Here is a 16,873-nt window from a genome sequence, read left to right as displayed (position 1 = left end):
TTTAAATTGTTATGGCTATTTACAAATTCAATTATAATACCAGTATTTGGTTTTATTGGAGTCCACTGCAGCCGAATGGGTTGATGCGTGACTAGCATTCGGAAGTGCACAAGTTCGAAACTACGGGCACGAAACATCAATTGATAGAAGGTGTTTTGTTTTCTATTGGCGCCCGCTCGTTGATAGGCAATGGCAAATCTTCAAATGTATATCTGCTGTAGAAAAGCTTTTCATAAAAAACAGCTGCCATTCGGAGGCGGCGTAAAACTATAAGTCGCTTCATTTGTATAAAAGTATCAAGACGCGCACCACAAATGGGAGGAGGAGCTCGTCGAAACACCCAAAAAGGGTGTAAGCGCCAAATATATTTATATATGTATGTGTGTATATTTGTTTTCATAAATATTTTTATTGTAATTCTTGATATTTTTATTGGCAACTTCTTCTACCTACGCTTTTGCTCGCTGATTCATTGCTGCTACTATTTTGCCACAAATCTGATACGTTTTTAGCTCTCATAAATAACACTACTCATTGGTCTCCACATGAGCTGAACGTTCTCACCGTTGAGTGTGAGTGATACAAAGCGAACAGCAACGGTCGTTCAATAACGTGTTTTTTACTAATAGCAAGAGATAAATAAATACAATACATATGCAGTGCACTATTTAATGAGAACTTTGCTGCTGTGCGCATGACCGGCCATTTTGGAGTGGTAGTGAGCTTTCAAGAAACTCATCAAGCGAAAATACAATAGCCAGTGAGTTTTATAGAGTAGCGATGAGAGTCGATAATGAAGACTTACTACTATCAGTAATTTTGAGAAATTGTTGAGAGATGGTGAGTTGTTAAAAGAGAGGTCGGCGCACTTGTTGAAAACGACAACAAATAAAGCAACAATATCAAGAATATGAATGCATTGGCGGCATAAAGTGTTCAAAGGAAAATGGCAACACTAATTTAGTAGCACGTATTTGTTTTTTGCGTTTTTTGTTGTTTGCTTGTTATTGTATCATAAATTTTTTCTCAATTGTTTTTAGTCGTTTGTTACACAAAACTCAACCGCTGCCGAAGATGTGTTTGCCGTCGTCGTCGTCGTTGTCGTTGGCGTTGTCGTTGGTGTGTGGCATGCGACGATGACTATGGGAGAATCCGCCGTCACAGCCGCTCGACACTATCGCATGTGAAACATTCAATGCCGCCGCTGCCACCACTACCACTACTACTACTACCAACGCAGCTTTGTGGCGAATGTTTATAGATTTTCAGTCGAATTTTGTTATTTCACGTACAAAGTGGCGCGCGCGGGCCGCCGCTCTAACAAATCAAATCGTAGTGACGCTAGTGAATAAATTGTGTCGAAAATCGTAGTAATAAAAAAAAAAAAACAAAAAATAAAAAATAAATGAACTAAACAAAAACATATAAAGTTTTAACGAAGAAAATTTAGTTTGTGAGAAGTGCTAGCAAGTGAAAAAGGTGGGTTATATTGATATGCAAAGGTAGATATTGATTGCAATTCGAATGAATTCACGGCGTTTTTACAAATACTAAATGATTGTTAAATTCATAAAAAATGCTTGTGGCGAAACTTTTTCATACCATTTAACGACATTTTTAGGCGGAAACAAAAGTAATTACGTGCATAAATTACATTACATTTGAAAAAGTATCCCCTAAAACCTAAAAAAGGTGGGCAATAAATGTGCAACGGAAGTGAGATATTAAATAAATTAAATCATTGAATATTTATTGGAATTATCAGTTGTTAGTTGCCGGATGTTGCCGCCTAAGGAATAATTGCAAAAAGCAAAAAGCGCGAATTGATGCAGCAAGGCCTGTCAACGCAGACAGCCGTTTATGGATAGTGTAAATTGTAGCAAAGCGATTATTTGCGGCAATAAAATGCGACGACTGACTTGGCATAGCAATTGAAAATTATAAAGTGAACAGCACACAAAACAAAAAAAAAAACATGCAAAAACAGTTAAATTTAAATATAATATGAAAAAAATGCCACCAGAAGCCTGTGAAAAGTGAGCAATGTAGCAAGTGATAACGGTTAAAGATATGCGTTATATTATGACAAAAAAGTGCAGCAAAAAACTTTCTACTAAAATCTTATCTCTCCATAACTTTTGCGTACTTAATTCTCATACGCCTTTCCGCTTAAAAAGTACCAGCAGCGCAATAAACTTTCGAAAATGTAATTGCAAATTTAAGTTAACACGAATAATCAAATAAAGAGTTGTTAATGCAATACTTAAATGAACCAATTATCAGATCATTACACGGGCGCGCTCAAATTTCAATCGACTTTATGTAAAAAGTGTGTATATGTAACGTATGTGTGTATGTATGTGCATATGAGATTGTACGTGCAGGTTGATAATTCAATTCGAAATTAATTACTGCAAATTATAGCCTCACACAGCGCGCCATATAAAAGAGGCGGCAGCAAAAATTCGCTATAATTGGAAAAATAACCAATTATTGCGGCAAATTTGTTGCAGAGTTCGCCAGCGAGCCGCATGAAATGGTGCGAATAGCAGCCACTGGATGTGGATGTATGCAACGCGGTTGTGATTTTTATTTCGCGTAAATTGCAATGAAATTAAGCAAAACACCCACTTGGGCGAACAGCGGCCAAAGCACTTGCAAGCATATTACGAGTAACTCTAATACATAAATACACACACACACCCTCACAAACATACATCCGAATGCATTGCTGGCGAAGACGGCTACCAAGCACACTCATGCTTAGATATGTACGTTTTCGTATGTATGTATGTATGTATGTGTGCATGTGCGCTCCATACTCACTCACTGCTTCTTGCCACAAACGTTTTGTCGTATCCGCTGTGCGGCTAACGGTACGATTTGGCAATTTTTAGAATTCGCGCGCGCCCACTTCCTACTCGCAGTCACTCGATCACACTCCATATGGCTTTGACTCTACATATACGAGTGTGCAGTTGTGTGTGTAGTTATTTTCGCTCTGTGTTGTTGTAGGCGTACGCATGCATATGGGCATGTAGTAGTGTGCGACGACCCGCATCTCTTACCACATCCGCTATACGTGTTCATAATAAATTAAATGCCGCCACATTTCATAATAAAATTAAAAACGCAAAAATAAAGCAAAAAGGCTGTATATTAAATGCAAACGGGCTCATAAAAAACATTATGAGTGTAACAAAAATTATTATACAAATAGTGGAAAAAATAAATAAATAACAGCAGGCACCCATGGTAGTGGAAGCAAATTATGATTTATGAGTTTGAAGCTCAAGCGCGGGCGCTCGCACCAACTACATACGCACATACATACGCACATACATACATACGTACATTCATACATACGCACATACATACATACTCGTATATTATAATGATTTGCAATGTGCTGGCAACGATAATGTCGACTAAGTCATACGACTAAGAGGATGGCGATGTAGGCGACGCCAAGCAAGCGTGTCCAAACCATTAAGCAATAGAGAATTAGTGGGATAGTGGGAAACTGAAACATCAACAAGCAAAAGCAATAGAATAGACAGATTTGTTGCTCTGTGGAAGTTCCAGAAAAGTTTATTGACCTCAAAACTTATCTGACAGAGCGGAAGCTTATGCGGCCACCATGAAACACAAATCCTAGACGGTTAGCTATTTTAGTTCAGTGAGGAAGGCTACATACAGGGTTTGATTGAAAAGTAATGAGCCTTCCCGCGCGGAGCGTCTGCCAAGCGATCAACCGTATCGGATGGTGGGGGAAAATGATCGTTGGACTTTTCCCTTCCTCTAGAAACCGGTCCCAGTTCGCTGGCAACAGCGGTGCAGTCAACATCGCTCCGCCGCTCCGCGCGTGAAAGCTGTTTTAAAAGTGTATTAGAATTTTGCAGTGGCGAAAATGCACGTTACTCTATCAAATTTTGCGTAAAGCTAAACAAAACGAGTACCAAAACCATTGAGCTACTCAAGGAGGCTTACGGGGACCAATCTCTGTCCAGTGCTCAAGTAAAACTGTGGTACAAGTCGTTCGGCCCGACCTCGTCAACAATTGGACCCTTCATCACGACGATGCGCCGGCGCACACCGTCTTCCTCTGCACCTCTGCATTGGCCAAGATGGGGGTTCCGGTGCTTCCCCACACTCCCTACAGCCCAGACCTGTCCCCTCCGGACTTCTTCTTGTTCCCGCGTCTGAAAGGAAAGCTAAAGGGGAGGCGTTTCGACTCCGTCGAGGCGATCCAAAATACTGTGGCAGCCGAATTGAACGCGACTCCGGCGAATGAGTTTAGAAAATGTTTCCCGCAGTGGAAGGACCGCTACCAGCGGTGTATTGACGCTCAAGGGTCCTATTTTGAAGAATATTAGTTGTATAAGCCAAAAGGGTTAAAAAAAAATGTTTAAAAAAATAAGGCTCATTACTTTTCAATCGAACCCTGTATATATTATACATACATATATGTAGCACAGAAGCAGTTGAAGAGCCGCTCAAAATCCAAATAAATCGTCTATAATATAAAATCACCGAGAACCAAATGCTTTTAGAGTTGATGGAGATCTATTCATGCTTTGACAGGGCCTCTAAGCTAAGTTGATAGAGGTGGAAGGTGCACAAAAGCAGCACATATACGCCTCAAATAGTGTGTGGTAGTAAATAATAGCTTTCTAGTCTCCCTTTTTGTGCTACCCGGGTGCTCTAATGACTTTAGTTCCGCCTTTGCCTTGAACTAAGTAAAGCTTTACACTCAATCTGGGTTTGCGTATTGAGGCTTCCCATTAAAAGAAGAGCTCTACAGATGTATGCCGCCTCCGAACGAAGATATTGAGAAGTACTTTTTAAGACAGATGTCACACACGTGCACAAGTGGCCGCTGCAGCGGTTTATATATAGGCAAATAGTTTTCCTATAACAGGTGTTAGGTGGTAAACAGGAGAGATGATTAACGATTTTTTATGGCCGGAATTAGATGCTATTGATCTGGACAACGTTTATTTTCAACAAGACAGCGCTACGTGCCACAAAAGCAACGAAGCTATTGATCTTTTACGGGAAAAGTTTCCGGACTGTGTTATCTCTCGAAGAGCTGATCACAATTGGCCACCGAGATCTTGAGATTTAACACCTTGTGACTTTTTTCTTTGGGGCCACGTGAAAGGGAAGGTCTACGCCTACACTCCAGGGTCGATTCAAGACCTCAAAGATCGAATTCGTGAGGCTATCGAGGACATAGGGCAGCCACTTTGCAATTCGGTTATGGAAAATTTCTCTCTTATTAAAAACTCTTTATTGTATAAATAATTGAGGCTCACACTCTTTTTGGGTGTTAGCCAGCACCTCCTCTGATTTCATACGTACATCTTGATGTTGTTCCACACATGGAGCGTCCTTCAGTTTTAAGTCGGCTACGAACAGCAGATGACTTTTATGAAGAGGCATACACTCGGAGGTTTGTCATTGCCTGTTGAGGGGCGACCGCTATTAGGAAAAAAAGATTAGAATAAAACGAGGATATAACTAGGGTTTACTTGTACTCTACTCTACGAAGACTACTTTTATACAAAGCGGAATAGTTGCAGATAAGGTGAGAGATAGTCAGCTCTTCCTCCTCCTTCTGGCTTCTACAACAAAGACCCGCCTACATGCCTTACTATAGGCAAAGCCATGCATTTCGGAGAGTGTACTCTTCGTGATTCATTCCCGATTCTTTTCCGCTTACGTCTGCGCGCTTATTCGACAAGTCCAGCTTTGGTTCCATTTTTCACTAGTTTGTTCCAGTAAATACTTTAATTAGTAGTTTGCAAGTGGCATAAAGTATGCTAACTCATTATTTTCGACGAAGAGTCATGTGGTGCTTGCTCGAGCCTTAGCATGCCGGTTAATCTACGTCATTACTTAGCTTGCCGGGAAATTCCATTATCCCTTTATATGTGAATGAAGCGGCGCAGATCAAATAGAGTAAAGTGTACTTTGTTTAGTCTTCTTCCATACTACTATTAAGCTTTTGAGCCATCCGTTGCTAAACTTGCCGCTGGAGAGTAGTAGTTCTTCCTCAACTTCTTCCTCGCCTGATTTGAAATGTTGTTGTTAATTTACTTCCAGAAACAAATAACGGAACGAAACGATCTGAGACTTTTAGAATCAAGTAACTGCAATAGGAATTTGAAGAAAGAATGTGGAGTGGAAAATCTGCATGTGATAGTCAGAGTTTCAGAGTTCTGAAAAGAAGTAATAAAGTAATGTACATTTTTAACTGCATGAGTGTGAAGAAAACTCAAGCAGCTAATTGACTTAAGGTCTGGTGAAATACTCATTTTTTGTAGATATTTTTTAGGATTTTTTTAAGGAAATAAAATGCGATCGTTTTGATTTTATAGTATGTTTTTAATGACATCAAATAGTTTTGTATACTAGTTTTTTTGTAAAGGGTGGTTAAATTTCAAGGGCCGATGTTGAATGTGAACCACACCTAAACGTCAACGACAACGTTGGACTTCTTTCTTTGTGGTTATTTGAAAGAAAAGGTGTACGTCGATAAGCCAGCAACAATTTAAAAGCTAAAGGATGAGATAATTCGGCACATTAACGGCATAGAATCTCAATTATGCCTCAGTGTCAACGAAAATTTGGACCATCGGATGGAGGTATGCCGCCGAGGGCGCGGCGGCCATTTAGCCGATATTTTGTTCCACACGTAATTGAGCCATACCAATATTATCATAACAAAGAGAAATGACAATAATTTTCTAAAAAATTGTATTTTATTCAAAATCAACACCGGCTCTTGAAATTTAACCACCCTTTAGTAGGGTGGCACCAAAGTAAGCGTCTTAAAAAAAGATAGGTGGCTTACCGACAGGGTTTTGACTCTTCAGGACATGTGAAACGAAAAAAGTAAACTGATTATTATTCTGTAGGCTTGTCATTCTGGCAGGTGTGACAATGGCAGGTGTGACAATTTTTCTGAAAAATAACAAAATGGCGGACTTTTGAAAAAAGGTATGTCAAAACAAAAAAATGGTTTTTGTATACTATTTGATGTCAAACATGTCAAAACATACTATACAATAAAAACGATCGCATTTTATTTTCTTAAAAAAAAAAACGATTCCTAAACAATATCTTAAAAAAATGAGTATTTGACCAGACTGCAACCCTAAGTTTGGAAAAAGCTTGTACTTTGTTGTAGGCCTAATTCTCGTCATAGCAAATATAGGAACTATTTGCATTTGGTGGTCTTTGGAGGTGTGCCGTCGAGGCCGCGGTGGCCATTTGCCCGATATTTGGTTCCATACGTAATTGAGCCAAAGCAATATTATCATAATAAAGAGAAATGACAATAATTCCCTAAAAAAAATTGTAGTTTATTCAAAATTAACACTGGCCCTTGAAACTTAACCACCTTTTATAAGAGACTTGAGCATTTTAGCTAAGTCCAGAACGATCTCTCCGGATGACGCATTACGCCGCCTTCAAGGAAAAAAGTTTTAAAAATATTCTTGCAAAATATTGAACCACAGCTGATTTGGCCCTCAATGTTAAACGAACCTTCTGAAAAGCACTTTTGCGGCTCTTGCTAGTGGCAGAATTAAAAGAAATACCAACCTTTGTTAATGGTACTTAAATTTAGATAAACACTTCCTTTTAAATTAGCATATTAAGGGCAGCTAGTAAATGTTTTAATTTTGTGAACGCCCAACTTTATATCCATTCTACCCGCTCTCTGTTTTGCTGCTTTCTTCACACACACATACATACATTCATACATAGTTAGGCTGCATGAGCTTTGCTACTACGTGTCGTGATTTTAAGCTGTTCGTTTCGAGAAGCAATTCTTAGGCGCGCACAAGCTACAAAAACAACACAATCACTATGTAGCAAGAGCGCTGCAATGGAAGCCATTACAACAACAAATTATAATTTATTGCTCAATTAGTGCAAATAACAGTGAATCAACCGAACGTCGAGCAATGCCGTCGACGTCGCCATAGTCGTCGCGTTGAAAAATGGGCAAACGTAGTGGCAATTAATAAATAAAAACTACAACAACAATATAGTATGTATATGTTGTTACAACAAATGCAAATACAAAAAAAACATCGATCGTGATGAATATATTGTGCAATTTGCGCAAACCAAATGAAAATTCATATAAATTAATGCAGCGTCTAAGTAAGCGCGCACCTCCTACTGTTTGTTTTCGCAAACACACATGCACTTATAAAACTTTACACGCACATACACACACACATACACATGCATATTTACATATACAATTTTAACATTATTTGCAGGTTACAGAAAAATTGATGATCCACGCAAGTAGTAATAAATACACGCCTATGCACATAACTATACGCCATACTGAGAAGCAAACAACAAACAACAAAAACAAAAAAGTTACATAAATTAAATAAAACCACAATAAACTACATTTATTATAACAATACGAAAAAATTGTGTGGTGCAGCCTTGCGTAAAAAATATTTACAATTAAACAACAGTAAAAAGGTGAAATAATTGCATTGCAATTGGTAATTAAAACACATTAATCAGCAGCATCAAAAGCCGTTACTGCAAATTACAACACGAACCGTACAATAAAGCGTGCTGAATTTGCAACGCATGCGCCACAATCAACACTTTTCAAAAGAGCAGCAACTATTGCCGCTTGACAGATGTACTTGAGCACCAACAGCTGAAATAGTTAGAAGAAAGAAAGAAAAAACAAAAACCTTAACTAAACATTAACCACGCGACGTTGCACGCATACACGTGTCTTCATTGCACGCATGCGCAAGCTTCGGCTCTCGCTCTCGCTCTCGTTCTCATTGGTTTGTGCTCTCACTTGATAGCAGTGCATTTTTCGCAGTGGTCACTTGTATGGGCAGGGTTGCCACACGTGCTTAACGCTGCTACGTGTAGTTAAGGCATTGGATTAGTGCTTCACATTTTTCGTTTCGTCAAGCGCCTGTAGCTACAGCCTTCAAAGTGGATTTAACAAATTATAATAAATTGCTGCAGTCCAGCAATCAATATTTGCGGCCAGATTATCTGGCCGCACCGAATGCGGTAAGTCATGCAATGCTATGTGATTAAATAGTTTTCCTTATGAATACACAAATTTAAATTTCTTTTATTCTATACTCATAACAAAGAACTGGTAGAGGATCAGAGTTCTTACAGAGAGTAATGAGCCATTTTCCACCAATGATTACTTTATTAGAAAGATACCAAAAATTTGGAAGAAGTAAAGTCGCCTTCTTTATAATTTCCTAAAAAATTCAGGTCATCCTCCTCGCTCGTCTTTTATTAATTATTACAGGATACGGCACTTGAAGTGTAACCAACTTCAGACCCCTCACACTTGATGCACTCGCAACAGCTCTCTGTTAGTTGCCTACATGACAGTACAGAGTATTGTTTACAAGCGCACGGAAGCATTTTGCCGAGAGTAAACGCGAAACAAGAAAATTAGTAATGGATCGCTTTCATCGAGCCTGACGTCAAGGTAAAAAACCTGCAAGTCGCGTTCGGGCAGCTTGCGATTCATTTCCGCACCATCTCAAAGCCATACGCAAGGCAAAAGATGGTCATATCGATCAAAAGTAAATTGATTCTTAATTTTGTATTATTTTCACACATGTTTTACTTTGAATTGAAAAAAAGTAATTTTCCAAACTAACTTTACGGCCTTTTTAATTGATTACACTTCATGTGCCGTGCCCTGTATTTATTTTTTCCCCCTTAAGTCCTATTACAGCACCGGACGTGCGGTCCGAGGCAGTCAATTTGACGATTCGTTAGCAAAAGATGTTTCAGAAATGAAGGTTGTTAGCCTGCCTACCCTTGAGTGGTGATATTCTGTCTATCTGCACCTCCAAGCAGTACTTGTTTTGGTCCGTTGGTGGTATTTTATTGCCCATCTATCCCGCATATCTACAGGACATACCCCGATTCGCCAACTGGAGACGACTCCGAACGGAGACAAGCAACTTCACACGTAAGATTTCATAATGCGAGTATGAAACTCTCCATTTTTTGCTCCATGAAAGCCCCGACAAACACCATGAACGGGAAAACTGCGATGTCACTTGTTTTTGTTTCATAGCATTACAACGCGGGGTGCCTCAAATCTTCCTTCACAATGCTCCTCCAAAGCGGTCCGATCTTGAGCTTTTGCTTTGTACATAGTTACGTTTTCCCAAATGTTTGAGATCGTATTCCACTGCGTCTGTCCATCGGTTTCTTGGTCTGCTTTTGATCTTTACGCCCATTAGCTTTCCTGCCATGGCTTTCTTCACGGCACAGTCAGCAGGCATACGGGTAATATGACGCACAGCTGTCTCGTTCTGAGTAGGATCGTTTAGTCGGAGTTGTACCGGATTCTATAGGTACCATCCATTCATATTGGTCCAAAAATCTTTCTTCGAATTTTTCTTTCCATACTAGCAATCAGCGCGAGGTCAGCAACTTTAAGAGTCCACACCTCACATCCGCACGTTAAGATTGGTCGGATAAGGGTCTTGTATTAATGTAGTTAGCTTTGTAGCTTTAGACAAGAGCTGGGACTTAAAGTAAGGTAAGTTAAGGTGGGCATAATACGTTTTGTTAGCGGCTTTGGTGCGATTCCTGGCCCCAGAACTTGAATCACCGCTACATGCGAACATAACTTGAAGTTGATGAAATTATTGATCCTCAACATTGGCTCAGCTTAAACTCTTTCTTTGGAACACAACTCTAACAGACACTTTATAAGGTTAAGTTGAATGCGTAGAGGTGGAAAGGCTGAAAAGTGGGGTAATCAAATCACGAAGTTGTGTAAATGCGTTGGCCAAATCCTAACTCACAAGCAAGCATTGGCTTGTCTTATAATGCAAAAAATCAAATTTCTAACAAATATCCATAGTTAATCACTTGTCGATAGAGTTGTTCAATTCTATTATTTTGTATCACACACCAAACCTTGGAAAATACCTTTTCACTAAAATCAAATGAAGAACTTATTTATTCTACAAATATAATTTATTTAATTCGCTGTGTTCTATTCAAGAAACACAGTTAATTTTCTTGGTCTCTCAAGATTTGAAGCCCATTTTTGAATATCTCACCTGAAATTAAACGCGTAAGTAATAATCTCACCAGGCAATGGCAACCCTTCGAGTGCATTTCTGTTTTGAAAAACCGCCTCACAAAAACAAAAAACACCATTTGACATTTGGAGTCGGCTTGCAGGTCCCTCTTCCAACATTAACGGAAAGTACCAATATTTCTGCTGAATCTTCTCAAAAGGTTGCAATGAAAAATCGGCATGATGAAAAATTAATATTTCATATTTGATCTTCGTTCTGTACGATTATTTCTTAATGCTCAGTTTCAATTCAAGCTCATCAGTGGGAATTTTGCTGGCTTCAACAGCTGCGAATGGCGTGAAGGTCTCCCGAAATCAAATGAAAATAGAAAATATTGACTCTGCAGAACCTGATAATGCAAGATCTTCAAGTTACATATTGGATCATTTAATTCGGAAAAAGACTTCAACTTGATAGATCCGAAGTAATTAGCAAAATTTTTAGGTATACTCACACCTTTAGGCTTATACCACAAAATTGAAGTAGCAACCTGCGAACAATAACACATCTTGAGTAATCGTTTAAACTTAACCCACACGCCATTTACTGTGATAATGAATACAAAGTTGCAATATTTTTGTTATTTCCTGACTCGTTCATTAAACAGATAATTTCAATCACAATTTGATTGATTGAGAGGTCAACTTTAATCATTTTGCCAACATATGATACTTACGTCACGAGAAGGAAAATTATTTATAGCAGCAATTTATTTATTTATACTTTTTTCCAGAGAATTCACCCGTTGGCTTCAATTATAAGTTTACATTTAGTTGAATGCAATTAGAATCTTCGTAAAATGATATTCAATATATGTACGAATGAGTTAATTGGCTCTATGGGCTGCTACTGCAAGCTTCGACAAGCGATAGATTCGTTCCAGAACTAATGAATTTGCCAAAAGGCATTTAAATATGTACAGGGTCCGCCACTCGAAGTGTAACCAATTAAAGAGGCCATAAATTTAGTTTGGAAAATTACTTTTATTCAATTAAAAGTAAAAAATATGTGTAATAAAATAATACAAAATTAAGAATCGATTTACTTTTGCTCGATATGACCATCTTTTGCACTGACTATGGCTTTGAGACGGTCCAGAAACGAATCGGAAGCTGCCTGAATGTGACTTGCAGTTTTTTTTGGCCCACTCGCGGACAATGGTTTTCTTCGGCACTTCGACACTGGTGAATCTTTAAGATCGGACCTTGCTCTCCAAAATGGCCCACTGGTCCAAAGAGAATAATCCATCAGACTCGTCGTCTGTTGAATTTGGAGCTATTGTGTGGACGTTATAAAGCAACTCCTTCGCTCCCTCAAGTCTGACTTGTTGTTGCTTTGGTGTGAGATCATGCGCCTTTTGGCTCTTGTAAGGCTTGACTTTGAGATCATTTTTCAGTATGCGATGGATGCTACGGTCAGATAATTTCAGTTCTTTCGCCATTTAATTAGCACTTCGCTCAAGTCGCTTCTTCACTTTTTGAACCATTTCACGTGACGTTGCAGTCTTTTGATGACCACCTCCATGATGTTTCGCGATGCTACCAGTATCATTGTACGGAGTAATGGTGCGATAAGGAAAAACTTTATTTACTTTAAGCTGCTCGAGCTCACGAACAATCGCTGGTTGTGATTTTCCAGCCAAATATAATGCAATCACACTATTACGTTTGAAATCTATTACTGATTATCTTTTTCCGCGTTTATTGATTTAAAGAAAAGCGCATTTGTACGAGGTGTGGCCATTAAATAATGAAGCAGAAGAAGTAGGCGAACGTTCGATCGCTGTTATTCGCCCTTCTTTAATAAATTCAAGGCGCATTCATTAAAGGTGGTGGCACTAGACCAGCAACAATGTTCTGTACGTTTGATTGTGATAGCAAAGTATTGGGGAAGTAGAAAACAAAAAACGAATTCGCCATGTTTTATTCTAGGCTGACAGCCACATGCACACGGCGAAATCAGCTGATTTACCGATACCACCTTTAATAAATTCGGCTTGAATAAATCAATATAGCCGTAGCCTTCGATTGGAGTAGATTTTTTTTTGTTTCATTTCATACATTGAGTACAACAATAACAATAGTAACAGGATAATATGCCGTCTTATTTGGCAATGCCTGTGGAAAAGTTTTTAGCCAAATATGGCATCTCAGTGTTAGTTCATCCACCTTATGCGAGGATTTTGTGTAGAGTGGCTTATAGCTATTTACGAAGGCGAAATCTACATTATGCACCAAATTTGAGTAGGAGGGATAAAGGAGGAAATTATATGCCCGGTGTACATAATTAGATTTGTAAGGTAGGTAGGTAAGTAGGTGAAATGGTTGAAGTGCCGGTCTGGCATTCCTCAAATAGCACTAAAGCGCCGTTTTGATACCATTACATCCAACAGGCACATATCTACAGCCAGCCTAAGCTGTTAATATAATGGAAGAGATTGATTGGATTTAGGTTGGCCCACAGGCCCAGGCTGTCGAAGAAAGAGCGCCCAGTGACCTTAGTCGTCTAGCTGCCAAACCCGGACATTTACAAAGAAAGTTCTCAACAGTCTCCTTCTTTGAAAGGTCCAAACAGCTTCTGCAATGGGGGTTAAATGGTGAATCTAGCTTTTCCCAGTGTGTGCCGATCATCCAGTGACGGTAAACACAGTTACGAGTTTGGAAATTGAATGGCGAGGAGTCCAAAAAACTCTCTGAGTCCTTCGTATATCTTATTGGGCCAAAGGGTTTTCAAAATAGCACATAAAGAAATGGAGCTCCATCTTTTCTGCGCTTTCCTGAGAAATAATTTGTGCAGTTCCCCTTTAACAACTGCCAAGGTGATGCTGATGACCGGGTTGGAGGTCTCTGAGGCCATTTCATTTCCCTCTATAACTATATGTCCTGGAACCAAGATCAGAGAAATGTTACCTGCACACCCAAAAGATTTGATCTCTTCCTTACAGGAGTTTACTAATTTCGTTTACTAAATTAATCGGAGAACTGAATCGGAGACTATCGGAGAAAATGTTAATATCTCTCTCGCTCCCGTGTTCCCTAAGCATTTTGTATGCCTGCTGGATCGCAAAGACCTTTAACCTGATTGCACTTTGAGCTGCGATGGAAATGACGGAAAAGTCGATGGAAAGTAAGTGCAAGAGGACGTTCAGGGCAGCACTGGAGCAAGTTTTACATGCTCCGGTGATGCCAATGCATACAGTCCTTTGCACCCTCCCCAGTTTAGTGGTATTATAGCCCTTCCGAAGAGCTTCCCACCAAACCAGGCATCCAAAACCACTGCGTTGTACATCCATAGTACGACCTGTGGCTTGAGTCACCATTTTTTACCGAACATAAATTTGCAGGAGTAGAAGGCTATGCTGGCCTTCTTTAGCCGATTTTCAATGTGTAGCTTCAAATGGAGTTTATACTTATTATAAGTATTACTCACATGTCTGAGAGAAACGGTTTTGATACCATCAGGACCAAGTCATCGGCGTATGCTAATTCCTTATGTAAGGAATCGAATATAAAAATTGTAGTTTAAATTCCTGCTATATGTACCGTCAGCGTCAAAATAAAGTCTACACTTCATATATGATAAGTTTTATCATTTATTTAATTAAAAAGTTGTAATAAAGTGCAAATTTAAAGTGATTTAAAAATCGCGTTGACTTTTGACACTCACAGAGAAAGTGCTCAGTGCTATCCGTCCCTTCCATGCATGACAGGCACATTGGGTCCTCAATGATTCCAATCGTGGTCACATGTTGACCCCATGGGTTGTGTACTGTAATGATACCGACCATCAACCGAACGTCTTTCCTTCTAAGGTTTAGTAGAAAGTTTGACAGTTTTCTGTTCGGACTTGTCATAAAACACTTTGCAGTTCTGCAGCGTTCTAGACCGGACTCTCGCTCTTTATGGAGATTGCCTATATAATCGCTGATCCAATTCATGATTCCTGCGGAACTGATTTCGATTATTTGCTATGGCCCTTGTGGGGGAACCCCTGATCCACGGTTGGCCAATTCATCGGCAATTTCGTTTCCTTGAACACCGGAGTGTCCTGGAACCCATATAAGTACAAGCAGTGCAGCCTGACGGTCACTGAAAACTCCAATCTGTTTCCCGTTCCATCTTCTCTCGAATGCCTTTGGTACTCTAGAATAACTTTCGATTCAAAAATGTTTGGTCAAACTCTCGTCTCTTGTGGGTGACATTAGAAACTACAGGGTTAGCCGCTCCTCGAATGTTATATACAATAAAGGAATATTGTTTTTTTGAAGTGAAAACTTCTTTAGAATCGTTGGGAGTGATTTGAGGAAAAGTGAAACGAAAAAGCGACCAACTTGGCTACGAAGCGTTATATTATATGTTGATATAAAAGTAGCGACGAACTAAATAAAAATAACTTTTATTTTTTCTTGTGATTCGAACCAAGGATTTTGGATCGGAAGCTCACATTGCTAGTCGCTCGGCTACCGCGCCATGTTGTCGTCGCTGGCCTAAAAGTTATTTAGTTACGAAGCGTTATATTATATGTTGATATAAATAATTTTTGTGAGCGTGTAATTCTCAAAAGTTTTATTAGGTTTATTATTTAAAATGTATTGACTAGGTAGTGTGGTTATCAGCTTAACATCTGGTAGATCCTCCATCGGAGGACAACAAATGTTAAACTGATTTTTGGAAATTGGCGGAGTGTTTTATGGGCTTGCTCCTTCTCTGCCACGGGTTGACCCGGTATTGCAGTACCGCCGGGATTTCGGCTTTGAATAAATACAAGAAAAAATATACTAATACATTTAGCTTTGGTGGGAAGAGCCATAAATTTTTATATGAATACATGTAGACGAAAATGGAATTTTTTTTTTTGAAATTTGCATTGTAGGACATTTCTGATTATTTATTGAAAACAGTTTTTTGGTTTAGATACTGAAAGTCAGTTTAAGTGAATCGGTATAAATATTTCGTACATTAATTTTTGAAGTGAAAACTTCTTTAGAATCGTTGGGAGTGATTTGGGAAAAAGTGAAACGAATTACAACATATAAACGTAGCGACGAACTAAATAACTTTTAGGCCAGCACCGATAGTATGGCGCGATAGCCGAGCGGCTAGCAATGTGATCTTCCGATCCAAAATTCTTGGTTCGAATCACAAGAAATACAATTTTTTTTTTTTTTTGAAATTTGCATTGTAGGACATTTCTGATTATTTATTGAAAACAGTTTTTTGGCTTTTCTATTTTTGGTTTAGATACTGAAAGTCAGTTTAAATGAATCGGTATAAATATTTCGTACATTAATTTTTTTTTTGTGAGCGTGTAATTCTCAAAAGGTTTATTAGGTTTATTATTTAAAATGTATTGACTAGGTCGTGTGGTTATCAGCTTAACATCTGATAGATCCTCCATCGGAGGACAACAAATGTTAAACTAATTTTTGGAAATGCGCGGAGTGTTTTAGGGGCTTGCTCTCCACCTCTGCCACGGGTTGGCCCGGTATTGCAGTACCGCCGGGATTTCAGCCTTGAATAAATACAAGAAAAAATATGCTAATACATCTAGCTTTGGTGGGAAGAGACATAAATTTTTATATGAATACAAGTAGACGAAAATGGAAGAAATTTGTAAGTCTGTTTCTTCGGTCCGTTTGGGTATTTTTTTTGACAACATCGAAAACAAAGCATTTGTATCATATTTTATCTATCATAAGCCACTCGTATCATTTGTTGAAATTGAAAACATTGAGG

At 38.9% G+C, this 16,873-nt stretch overlaps 2 pseudogenes; both read left to right on the top strand.

Annotated features, from left to right (window-relative positions):
- Window positions 1–15,714: 15,714 nt before the first annotated feature.
- Window positions 15,715–15,898, top strand: LOC129249575 (U2 spliceosomal RNA; annotated as a pseudogene).
- A 574-nt stretch (window positions 15,899–16,472) lies between these two features.
- On the top strand, window positions 16,473–16,658 carry LOC129249577 (U2 spliceosomal RNA; annotated as a pseudogene).
- Window positions 16,659–16,873: the final 215 nt, after the last annotated feature.

Source organism: Anastrepha obliqua, chromosome 5, assembly GCF_027943255.1.
Source record: "Anastrepha obliqua isolate idAnaObli1 chromosome 5, idAnaObli1_1.0, whole genome shotgun sequence".
NCBI classification, from domain to species: Eukaryota; Metazoa; Arthropoda; class Insecta; order Diptera; family Tephritidae; genus Anastrepha; species Anastrepha obliqua.
Note: the sequence above shows the minus strand (reverse complement) of the source record. Positions and strands in the feature narration are given on the sequence as shown.